We start from the raw sequence: 12,969 nt of genomic DNA on the forward strand, positions 1-12,969 counted from the left end.
ACATATTTCGTTCATTGGAATATTTCCTAGAAAGGCCATGGTAGCCCCTTTCTTTCTGGTTGAGTGTGCCTTTGGTGTAATAGGCAGCTCTCTCTTTGCTTTAAGATAGCAGGCTTGAATACACTTAACTATCCACCTGGCAATGCCTTGTTTTGAAATTGGATTTCCTGTATGAGGTTTTTGAAAGGCAATAAATAGTTGTTTTGTCTTCCTAATTTGTTTTGTTCTGTCAATGTAGTACATTAGTGCTCTCTTGATGTCTAATGTATGTAGTGCTCTTTCAGCTACCGAATCTGGCTGTGGGAAGAACACTGGTAATTCTACTGTTTGATTTAAGTGGAACGGTGAGATAACCTTTGGTAAGAATTTTGGATTTGTTCTTAGAACTACCTTATTCTTGTGTATTTGAATAAATGGTTCTTGTATGGTAAATGCCTGAATCTCACTCACTCTTCTTAGAGATGTGATGGCAATGAGAAATGCAACTTTCCACGTTAAGTATTGCATTTCACAAGAATGCATGGGTTCGAAAGGTGGGCCCATGAGCCTTGTTAAGACAATGTTGAGGTTCCATGAAGGAACAGGTGGTGTCCTTGGTGGTATAATTCTCTTTAGGCCTTCCAGAAACGCTTTAATGACAGGTATTCTAAATAGGGAAGTTGAATGAGTAATCTGCAGGTAAGCAGATATTGCGGTGAGATGTATCTTTATGGAAGAGAAAGCTAGATTTGATTTTTGCAAATGTAGTAAATATCCTACTACATCTTTTGGAGATGCGTGCAATGGTTGAATTTGATTATTATGGCAGTAACAAACAAATCTTTTCCATTTATTTGCATAGCAGTGTCTAGTGGAAGGTTTTCTAGCTTGTTTTATGACCTCCATACACTCTTGTGTGAGGTCTAAGTGTCCAAATTCTAGGATTTCAGGAGCCAAATTGCTAGATTCAGCTTTGCTGGGTTTGGATGCCTGATCTGTTGTTTGTGTTGTGTTAACAGATTTAGTCTGTTGGGTAGCTTGACATGAGGTACTACTGACAGGTCTAGTAGTGTTGTATACCAAGGTTGTCTTGCCCATGTTGGTGCTATTAGTATGAGTTTGAGTTTGTTTTGACTCAATCTGTTTACTAGATATGGAAGGAGAGGGAGAGGGGGAAAAGCGTACGCAAATATCCCTGACCAATTCATCCATAGAGCATTGCCTTGGGATTGATGGTGTGGGAACCTGGATGCGAAGTTTTGGCATTTTGCGTTTTCTTTTGTTGCAAATAGATCTATTTGAGGTGTTCCCCAAATTTGAAAGTAAGTGTTCAGTATTTGGGGGTGAATTTCCCATTCGTGGACTTGTTGGTGATCCCGAGAGAGATTGTCTGCTAGCTGGTTCTGGATCCCTGGAATAAATTGTGCTATTAGGCGAATGTGGTTGTGAATTGCCCAATGCCATATTTTTTGTGTTAGGAGACACAACTGTGTCGAGTGTGTCCCCCCCTGTTTGTTTAAATAATACATTGTTGTCATGTTGTCTGTTTTGACAAGAATGTATTTGTGGGTTATCATGGGTTGAAATGCTTTCAACGCTAGAAATACTGCTAACAGTTCTAAGTGATTTATGTGAAACTGCCTTTGATGTATGTCCCATTGTCCTTGGATGCTGTGTTGATTGAGGTGTGCTCCCCACCCTGTCATGGAAGCATCCGTTGTTATGACGTATTGTGGCACTGGGTCTTGGAAAGGCCGCCCTTTGTTTAAATTTGTACTGTTCCACCATAGAAGCGAGATGTATGTTTGGCGGTCTATCAACACCAGATCTAGAAGTTGACCCTGTGCATGTGACCATTGTGATGCTAGGCATTGTTGTAAGGGCCGCATGTGCAATCTTGCGTTTGGGACAATGGCTATGCATGAAGACATCATGCCTAGGAGTTTTAATACCATTTTTGCTTGTATCTTTTGTGTTGGATCCATGGCCTGTATCACCTTGTGAAATGTTTGAACCCTTTGTGGACTTGGAGTGGCTATCCCTTCTGTTGTGTTGATTGTCGCTCCTAAGTATTGCTGTATTTGACACGGCAAAAGGTGTGACTTTGCATAGTTGATGGAGAAACCCAGCTTGTGAAGGGTCTGTATGACATACTTTGTGTGACGTGAACACCTTGTTAGCGTGTTGGTTTTGATTAACCAGTCGTCTAAGTAAGGGAACACGTGTATCTGCTGCCTTCTGATATGTGCAGCTACTACTGCCAGGCATTTTGTAAAGACTCTTGGCGCAGTTGTTATTCCGAATGGCAACACTTTGAATTGGTAATGTATTCCTTTGAATACGAACCTTAGGTATTTCCTGTGGGAAGGAAGTATCGCTATGTGGAAATACGCATCCTTTAGGTCTAATGTTGTCATGTAGTCTTGCTGTTTGAGCAGTGGGATTACGTCTTGTAATGTGACCATGTGAAAGTGGTCTGATTTGATGTAGGTATTTAGTGTTCTGAGATCTACTATTGGTCTCAGAGTTTTGTCCTTCTTTGGTATTAGAAAATACAGTGAGTAAACTCCTGTGTTTTTCTGTAGGCTTGGTACTAATTCTATTGCGTCCTTTTGTAGTAATGCTTGAACTTCTAGTCCTAGAAGATCTATATGCTGTTTTGACATATTGTGTGTTTTCGGTGGGACGTTTGGAGGGAATTTGTGAAATTCTATGCAATAGCCATGTTGGATAATTGCTAAGACCCAAGTGTCTGTTGTTATTTCTTCCCAAGATTCGTGGAATTGGCTTAGTCTTCCCCCCACTGGTGTTGTGTGATGGGGTTGTGTGACTTGTGATCAACTGTTTATTTTGAGGGGTTTTGGGACCTTGAAATTTTCCCCGACTTCTTGGGAATTGGCCTCCTCTATATTGTCCCCGAAAACCTCCCCTTTGATATTGACCCTGGTAGGTAGGTGGTCTTGTTTGTGAAGTGTTGGTTTCTGTGGGTTGACCCCGAAACCCTCCCCTAAAAGGTGTCTTCCGAAATGTGCCTCTGCTCTGCGGGGAGTGGAGTGCGCCCATGGCTTTGGCTGTATCGGTCTCCTTTTTTAGTTTTTCAATGGCAGTGTCTACCTCCGGCCCAAACAATTGCTGTTCATTAAACGGCATATTGAGCACAGCCTGTTGGATTTCGGGTTTGAACCCAGAAGTGTGCAGCCAAGCGTGCCTCCGTATTGTGACTGCAGTGTTTATTGTCCTTGCAGCTGTATCGGCTGCATCCATGGAAGACTGTATCTGATTGTTCAAGATACTTTGTCCCTCTTCCACCACTTGTTGCGCTCTTTTTTGGAACTCCTTGGGAAGGTGTTCGATGAGATGTTGCATTTCATCCCAATGAGCCCTGTCGTATCTTGCCAAGAGTGCTTGCGAGTTGGCGATACGCCACTGATTTGCTGCTTGTGCTGCAACTCTTTTTCCCGCTGCATCAAATTTGCGGCTCTCCTTGTCTGGAGGTGGTGCGTCGCCTGATGTCTGAGAGTTGGCTCTTTTACGAGCTGCCCCCACAACTACTGAGTCCGGTGTTAGTTGTGTTGTAATAAATATTGGGTCTGTGGGAGGTGACTTATATTTTTTCTCCACCCTTGGAGTTATGGCTCTGCCTTTAACTGGCTCCTGAAATATTTGTTTTGAGTGCCTTAGCATTCCTGGGAGCATGGGAAGGCTTTGATACTGGCTATGGGTGGAGGACAGGGTGTTAAAGAGAAAGTCATCCTCAATAGGTTCCGAATGTAGTGAGACATTGTGGAATTCGGCTGCCCTTGCGACCACCTGTGCATATGATGTACTGTCCTCAGGTGGTGACGGCTTAGTTGGATATGAGTCTGGACTATTGTCAGACACTGGGGCGTCGTAGAGGTCCCATGCATCGGGATCATCCTGGCTCATTCTGGTATGAGCTGGTGAGTGCGTTAGTGGTGGAGTTTGCGCCGGTGATGCATGTGTTGATTGTGGTGGAGAAGGTGGTGGTGTTACTTTCTTTACCACCTTTGCTTGTGGTTGCTTGTCCCCTTGTTGGAAAACAAGTTTCCTTTTCATCTTGATTGGGGGAAGAGTGGTTATCTTCCCTGTGTCTTCCTGGATGTGAAGCCTCCTTTGAGTGTAGTCAGCTTCTACAGTTTGAAGCTCTTCACCAAATCTATGCAATTGGGTGTTTAGTCCTTGTTCCTCTGTATAAGAACTAATTTTCGGTTCCGAGGCTTTTTTCGGTACCGAAACCTTTTTGGTAGGCTTTTTAGGCTCCGAAGAAGATTTCTTTGATTTCGGCGTGGTATCTCGGTGCCGAACATCTTCGGTGCCGCTGTCTCTGTGCCGAATTGTCTCGGAGCCGGTGTCTCGGCTCCGAGGTTGCTGTGTGGCGGTATCACGACCGGAGTCAGATGACTTCGACACCAGCATGCCCTTTTTCGGTGCCTTGGCTCGGTCACCTAGTTTTTGGGTTAAGCCATGGCCTGTTGGCAGTGGCGTCCCCTGGGCTTTTGTGGACTTTTCGGGAGTCCTAATTTTCGACGTCTTACTCACGGTTGTTATGTCTTCGGCGTCGGATTCCCCCGAATCAGACTCGTGGATGGAGAACGCTTCCTCTTCGTCCTCGAACCGATGTTGTCCTGTCGGCGTGGACGCCATTTGCAATCTTCTGGCTCTTCGGTCTCTGAGCGTCTTCCTCGACCGAAACGCTTGACAGGCTTCACACGTATCCTCCTTGTGTTCCGGGGACAGGCACAAGTTACAGACCAGATGCTGATCCGTATACGGATATTTGTTATGGCATTTAGGACAGAAGCGGAACGGGGTCCGTTCCATCAGTCTTGAAGTCGCACGCGGTCGGGCCGACCAGGCCCCGACGGGGGATCGAAATTACCCCGAAGGGCCACCGGAGCTCTTCAAGATTCGGTGTCGATTTGTTCTAACTAACCCGATACCGAACGAAACAATACAGACGATTTTTTCCAAGATTCTAACTAACTTTCCGACCCGAAACACGGAGCGAAAAGGAACACGTCCGAACCCGATGGCGGAAAAAAAACAATCTAATGCGCAATGGAACCGAAAGGGGAGGAGTCCCTCGGTCTCGTGACTCGAAAAGACTTCTTCGAAGAAAAACAACTTGTAACACTCTGAGCCCAACACCAGACGGCGGACAGTGCACGGCATGTGTATCTGCAGCTACACATGCCATCGAACATATATATATCTTAGGTTGAGCTTTTTAGCAATAAATTTATATATCCTTGGCTTTGAACCACTTATAACCGACCAAGGGAGGGTGTTGTGTAGCCATTTTAGTTATAGCTCCATGCATGTTATTTTAACACACTAGGCTGCTGTGCACTTTAACCTAGATATATTTTATTCAGCTTTGTCTTATTATTGTTACAATAACCATTTTTACGGTCTTGTTGTATTTCCGTCTATTTAACTGTTTTTGCCTAGGCCAGCACTCTGTTCTCAAACAAGACATTCTTGATCACTCTGTGCTTTTTCCAAGGCTACAGCACAGTACATTGCCGGTGAACGTGGTAGAAGTTTAGTCTCCAACATTCGTAGAAAATACACATCTTTACGTAGGGACACTTTCTGAGAATATCAGCTGTGTTATTATAAAAACACTTCCTTGTCCCTTACATGTTGAGAGGGAAATTCCAACCAGGGAACCACAACTGTATGCTGATTGCCAAATGCTTCGCTACAAATGCTAACGCAGATCGCAGGTCTTTGCTCAGGTATGGGGGTTGATGTCTTCCCAGGAGAACCTGAAGGGCAGACTTAGAACTTAACATGCTGTGCTCTATCCTAGCCTAGGTAGGGATTGGTCCATTAACAATAGTGACAATATGATAACCTTGTTTTTATGCATCACTTTTCTCGTCACAAATTTAATACGGTCATGTTGTGTCGTCCTGGTTATTGCAGCTCACGCCTTGCTATCTAAGATGCAGTCGTTTTCTTAAACTCATTACTGAAACATATACTGCTTCTGTTTGTCATTTATATACGAGATTGAATTGTAAATGAGAGAACCGGATGAGACCAGAGTGACCACGACTTCCCTGAGAAGCCAAATATGTCATGCGCTCGACTGCCCAGTCATTCCTATCTTTGGGTAGAGATGAGGCACTGCTAGTTAGCCAGAGCAAAACCCGGATTGGAGTGACAGGTGTCACCAGCAGTGGGTTAGACTAAGTCTCCCACACCACGGGCGATTCTGCCGCTCAAAATCCAGTAGTCTCATTAGAATAATGAGAGCCTACGCGACAAACTAAAGCCCTGAAAGGTGAGTCCCTGCCCCTAGAAATTAATTCGCAGAGCGGGAAGGATCAGTAAAGAATCTGCAACTAGGTATTGTCTATACAAGATAAGGCATTACTGGAGGTAAGTAACTTGTCCATTTGATAGATGCAAATTCCTTATCTTTGAATAGATATCCAAGCAATACTATCCCCAGAGGTAGGTCTGTAACCCAAGATCATACTAGAAAGCAAGCTGCAAGAAGGCAGAGAGTGGACAGGTTCAGGTGCAGAACTCTCCCCTGCTGCTGCAACAGAAGTTCCTCGCGAAGAGGCAGTCTGATCAGAGGATCAACGGACATGCTCAGCAGCTCGCCAAACCAAACTCTCCGTGCCCAGCTCGGAGTCACCAGGATTACTTGGACCTGGTCATTCTTGATCTTCTTGAGTGTAGGCTAAAAAGGCATACAGGGGGCCCGAGTTTCACTCAAGACTAACAGCCTGAATGACGGATGCTTTGGAAACGCCACAGCACAAAACTGCTGACACTGCATGTTCTTTGCAGAGGCAAACAGATCTATCCAAGGCTCTCTTAATTGCTGAGGGAGACCTTGAGCCACCTCCAGGTGGAGACACCATTCATGATCCACTAGACATTTTCAGCTGAGTTCATCTGCTCTGGCATTGAGAGCACCCACCAGATGTTTAACCACCAGGGATATGCCCTCTGTTCCAGCCATGTCCACAGGCTCCCAACAAAGGGTTCATGGCCCCACCCCGCTTGTTGCAGTAACACATGGCAGTGGTGCTGTCCGTGAACACCTGCACCACCTTTTCTTTGATAGAGGGAAGAAAATCTTTCAATGCTAATTGGATTGCACAGAGCTCTAATAGGTTGATGTGGAGTCTGGATTCCGCAGGAGACCAGATGCCTCTGATCTCCACCCCTCCCAGATGGCCGCCCCGTCTCAAGAGTGATGCATCTATCACTACTGACGGATCTGACTGGGGAAGGGAGAGGGATCTGTCTCTGACCTACTTGCTGTTCATTAACCACCACTGCAGATCTTTTGCAGTCCCCACTGAGATCTGGACCTTGTCGGAGAGATTCCCCTGATGCTGCACCCACTGGAACTTTAGGTCTTACTGCAGAGCCTGCATATGCCACCTGGCATGTGTCACCAGCAGGATGCAGCAGGCCATGAGGCCCAGCAGCATAAAAATCATTCTCACCAAAATTCAGGATAGAGTCTGAAACATCGGTATAATAGCCTAAATATCCTGGACTTACTGCTCAGGAGGATAAGCCCAAAACTGCACTTTGGCACTGTTCTGGACAAACTGCACTGTGTCCAGAAGAGCTCAGATAAAAGCGAACACCGGAGTGTGTGTCCGGTGTGACTTTGGCAAGTTTATAGTGACCCCCAGCGAATGCAGGAGGTCCACCATAGTCTGGAGGTGGGAGAGAACAGTCTGGGGCGAGCCTGTGTTCAACAGCCAGTCATCAAGATAGGGGAAGACTGGAAACCCTGATCTGTGTAGATGAGCTGCAACCACCGCCATCACCTTGGTGAACACCTGAGGGGTGCTGGTAAGGCCAAAGGGAAGCACAGTAAATTGAAAATGCTCTTGGCCTATTGTGAACCGCAAGTAATGTCTGTGGGCTGGAAGGGCAGGAATGTGAAAATAAGCACCCTGCAAGTCCAATGCTACCATCTAGTCTCCTGGTTCCAGGGCAGATAGAACCTGAGCCAGAGTGAGCATCTTGAACTTCTTCTTGAGGAACAGATTTGAGGGACCAAAAGTCTAAGGTAGGGCAGATGCCCTTGTCCTTTGTGGGTACCAGAAAGTAGTGGAAATAGCAACCATGACCTACTTCTGGCATGGAACCCTCTCCATAGCTCCCTTGACCAAGAGAGCCGTAACTTCCTCGCAGAGAAGGGACAAGTGATCCTCTGTCATCTGCTCGCAGGATGGTGGTATACACGGAGGGGTAGCCTCAAAGGGGAGAGAGTAGCCCCTTCGGACTATCTGCAAAACCCACCTGTCTGATGTGATGGATTGCCAGAGGAGCAGGTGATAGTGAATCCTGTCTCCAACTGGCCCTAGGCTGGGTGGTTGGGGTGGGGGAGAAGAGTCAGACTAGGAAGACTTAGAGGCTGCCGCAGAGGGGCGGGTGGCAGACTGCCCAGACTGCTGGCTCCCTGATCCATGATGTTGGTGGATCCCACACCCTCAAGTGCAGCATAGCGGCTGGTCGGGAATGGACACGGTTGAAGGCCCCTTCCCTAGCCACAACAGAGGTGAAAGGCCCACGGGGAGCAGGGGAAGGGGGAGAGCCACCGTGAGGCCCAAGAACCTGACTGCAGCATCCTTGAAGTCATTGAGCACAGAGTCTACCTTTTTTCCCGAAGAGAAGGGTGCCATCAAAGGGCATGTCTATCAAAGTAGCTTTGACATCTCCTGAAAAACCAGATGTCCTCAACCAGGCATGGCACCTCAAGGACACTGTTGACGAAACAGCTCTGTCCAGCGAGTTGGTTGTGTCCAGTCTGCAACGGATGCTGAACTTTGCTGCATATCTCAGCGATATCTCTGAGAGAGTACTGCCCAGGCCTCCTCCGGGACCTGTGGCAACATTTGTGCAATGGTATCCCACAGCATGTGGGAATAACAGCTCAAAAGGCATGCAGTGTTCACAGACGGCAACGCAAGGCTGCTGGAAGAAAAATGTCCTCCCAAGTGTATCCAGCCTTTTGGATTCCCTATCTGGGGGTGCAGAAGGGAACTGACTCTGGAAAGTACAAGCTTGGATTAACCAAGCTCTTAGGGTGGGGTGTTGAGACAGAAACCTTGGGTCCCTTGGTGTGGAGCGATGGTGGCAGGCAATTGTCCCTTTCACAGGAGCCCCTGTGTTGGGTTTGGGCTAGGTACCCAAGGAGGACATCTGTGAGGGCCTCAAACGGGAGCATGGGTTCTGAGGTGGAAGCTTCTGGTTGAAGCACCTTTATTAGGAGGTTAGCCCTCACGGCCATTGAAGCCAACTCAAGGTCCAGGGACCTCAGCTGCTCTTCTCATAACCATAGATTAGGAGGCTCCCTTCTTCAAAGCCATGGTAGGGGGAGAAAGCATGCGTCGGCCAGGATCCAGGACTGGATCCATGGGTGCCCATCGATGCCTAAGACGAAGCCACCGGTGCGGAACCCAAAGGGATCCTTCTAACTCTGTGGGGCCCAAAGGCGCATGGACTCATAAAACTAAGTTGGGCAGGGCGGTCGCTCCAGCTCCTGGAAACTCTGGGAGGAGTCGGCCAAAGCAGAGGCTCTGCAGAGCGAGGCCTAGAACGTCAACACACCCTCGTCTCGTTGGGCCAACGCCCAAAAAACACTTCTTAGATTTCTGACTTACCCTATTACCCCGAGGACTCTGAGAGGGATGACAACAATGGAAGACTTCGCAGCCAATGCCGGGACCTTGCTCTCTACCAAGATCTCGACTTGCACGGAGTCCAGCTCTGGGCCGCCATTAGCTTCAGGGACTGCGCTCTCAAAGACTTTGGATGCATGGCCCGACACTCATAGCACTACTTCGGGTCGCAGTTGCGCTAAAGGCACCAAAGACACATGAGGTGCGGATCCGTCATGGACATCGCCTGATGACCAGAACTACAGGGCTTAAACTGGTCTTCCTCGATGACATCCCTGATGCATCAGGAGTTGAAAACTCAAGAAGACAGTAAAAAAAAATGACTGAGGGGTAGTTCTCTTCGGATCAGCGCTAGCCGGAACGGAAATAAAAGAACTGAGTCAGTATGCTGGGGTGGTGCCTAAATAGGAACTGCAACGTCCTATCCAGCGCAGACAACACAGACGACGGAAGCAGAGCCGATTGATGCCACTAAACAGCGCACAGTGGTACTGCTCACGAAAAATCTCTGGATACAGTCCGTAGCCTGGGGGAAATACAAAGGTAGGAAATTTGTAACTAGAAGTCTCTATCAGATACAAATTTTAAAAGTTAATATTCCTGGTTCTACCTACTGGAGTTTTGGCGTCTTTTTTTTTTTTTTCAAATGTACTCTTTCTAAATTGGTTTGGGATTTTTCTTCTGTTTTCACTTTATTTCTGTTTTAGAAATGCATAAACACTTTACACATTGACTCTAAGGTAAGCCAGAACGCTTTCTGCCAAGCTACCAAGGCTTTTCTAGAGACTTTTATGGTTTACCTTGAGAAGGATTGTGGTTATTATTTGAGGAGGGTTCTCACTCCCCTCAAGCAATAAACCAATTTCTTACAGATAAACAGGCTTTGGTGCCTAGTGGTATCCCAGCGAGATTCAGAGAATAAGCACAGGCCTGAAGACTGTCTAGTTTGCGATGCGAGTTGCAGTTGAGTCGGGTTTGGCGTGAGGGACTTCTGGAGCAGAAACAGGGTTGGGCCACTTTCCTCTCCCTCAGATGTGCAGGCTGAGTAATTACTTCTATACAATTAGGAAAGGCTGAATTGCTAAATTCTGGTTTCAAGTTGTTGCTGATCTTTTCTCAGCATGCTGTCCCTTTCAACTGGGTACTTATAAAGGCCCTGAGATTTTGTTACTGTGATCAGATCTGGCTGTGATTGCTCAACAGAAATGTTTTCTGGGTTTTCAACTTTGTGGTAATTGTTTAGTGGAGTTTGCCTCTGTCGAGAATGCATAAGGCAGTGTCCTATGCGATGTGATATCTGGTCACTGCTCTTTTTCTTTAATAAACACATTTAAACTTAAAATCTAAAAACAAAAGCCCACTTCTCTCATCTGATTTCTTATTGTACCCATGGAAGATAATCCTGATTATCTAGCCGCAACATAATGACAAATATGTTGCCACATAAAGGTCTGTAGCTGCTTGGTGTGATTGGGACCAAATTTTAATACAGACCAAGAAATTAAAAAAAAGGTACGAGAGGATGTGGGCGTGCACTGACTTTTTAAAATCTGGCACTGGTATAATCAGGACTATCAACCAGTCAGAATATAGTTCAGAAGATTTGCAATCAGCACACAGAGTTTGTAAAGGCCTTAATGGGGAATAAGGCCAGCTTAGTTACAGGAGAGGAGAAAAAAATGGTGTATTCAGTTTGAATTGTATTGTAGAAGTGCGTGAGTGTTTGCTAAAGTCGATGTAAAAGGTTAGTAATGGTACCATAAAAGTAATGGAAAAGATGTTGTGGTCATCTTAGTTTACAATTTTAAGCAAAACCTTAGTTGCCGGGTTATGGAGAAAAAAAGATAAGCATCTCAGAAATGAAACCAGGACTTGATACCTTCTATCAGACCTTGCTGGGATATTCGGGACAGAAATGGATTTTCGGGGTGGCAAGCACAAGTGAAAGTGCACATGGCAGAGAGGAGATTCCATATTATGCTGGCCTCATCAAGCGGAGATAACATTACAGCACAGTCCCGTCCTTCTGTATGTGTCAATGACTAAAGTAGGGGGCGTGGGTGAAGGAGAGAATATTCCACATAATGGGGTGAATGAATATTATGCGGAAAAAATTAAACACCGGTAAAGGTAAGTGATTAAGAAGGAGGGTTTTCTATTAGGCATGAAGTGAAGAATGTCCTGTTAACATGTAGGGGTAAACAGAAAACAATACTTTAAGACCTGTGGAAGGTAGGCTCCCCAGAGGAAGGTTGCGAGTTATAACATGGGTCTTTCAGCAGTGTTTACTGGGAAAGCAAAAAAAAAACAAAAAAAACTCTCTCTCTATATTCTTCACCTATCACCACTCTTAGTGGCTTGAGGTATACACGGATAAGAAGGTAAAATCTGAGATTGTACAGCACACATTCAAGTATAGAGAGGTTACCATGGATTTTTGAAGAGCAGATTACATTTAGGGTTCAAGATTGCATCTAACACCCAGGTGACAAGTGGAGAGATTTAGCAGAGCAATCAAACAGTCTAACTGGCAGTTAGGGTGGCATTTTATGGAGGAATGCATTAGAAGAAATTACTTCCATACAAGGCATTGAATTCAGTTAGACGAGTTTCACCTTTTGAATTATCAAAGGTACATAAACTGGGCACCAAGTTGGCCCTGATGTGGGAAAACAAAACGTGAGGTGAGAAGCACGCGAAGACTAGTTGGCTTCATTTGTGGGCAAGAGGTACCAGGAAAAGGTGAGGAACATAAGGACTGTAGAAGAGGCAACATCAGGGAAGTACACATTAATGCACACTAGTTTGTTGGGACCGGGTGCTCATGTGTGAAAGAAAACGAAAAGCAAGGTGGTCCAATCCGGTGAGTGTTAGTGATGTACTTAGTTAAGTAGTTAGAGTGGAGGATGCAAGGAGTAAAATCGACTCAGTGTCAGTGTGTGTGTATCCTTATGCTAATGAAAATAAGGACAGTGAAGGGTGCCGACGATAACGTCTTCAAGGATTTTGAATGAATCTCTAGTGGTTAGTGGAGCTAGACTGATAAACAGCATTTCTTTCAGGGAAATGAACTGTGAAATGTGACCATGAATGGGCTGGTGTTTGCAGGAGGACGTAGAGGTGTGAATCAAGGAAGTATTCAATTGTAGGAGAATTTCCTTGACAGTGCTATGAGAGGGTTTGTGAAGGAAAGGCACACCTAGTAGACTTACTGATTTCCTTTTAGAGTAATTCTATGTTTCGTTGTGTTTTGGGTCTATTTTAATTAGTTTAGATTTGCTTAGTTGCTCCTGGTATT

This window comes from Pleurodeles waltl, chromosome 3_1, assembly GCF_031143425.1.
Source record: "Pleurodeles waltl isolate 20211129_DDA chromosome 3_1, aPleWal1.hap1.20221129, whole genome shotgun sequence".
In the NCBI taxonomy this organism is placed as follows: domain Eukaryota; kingdom Metazoa; phylum Chordata; class Amphibia; order Caudata; family Salamandridae; genus Pleurodeles; species Pleurodeles waltl.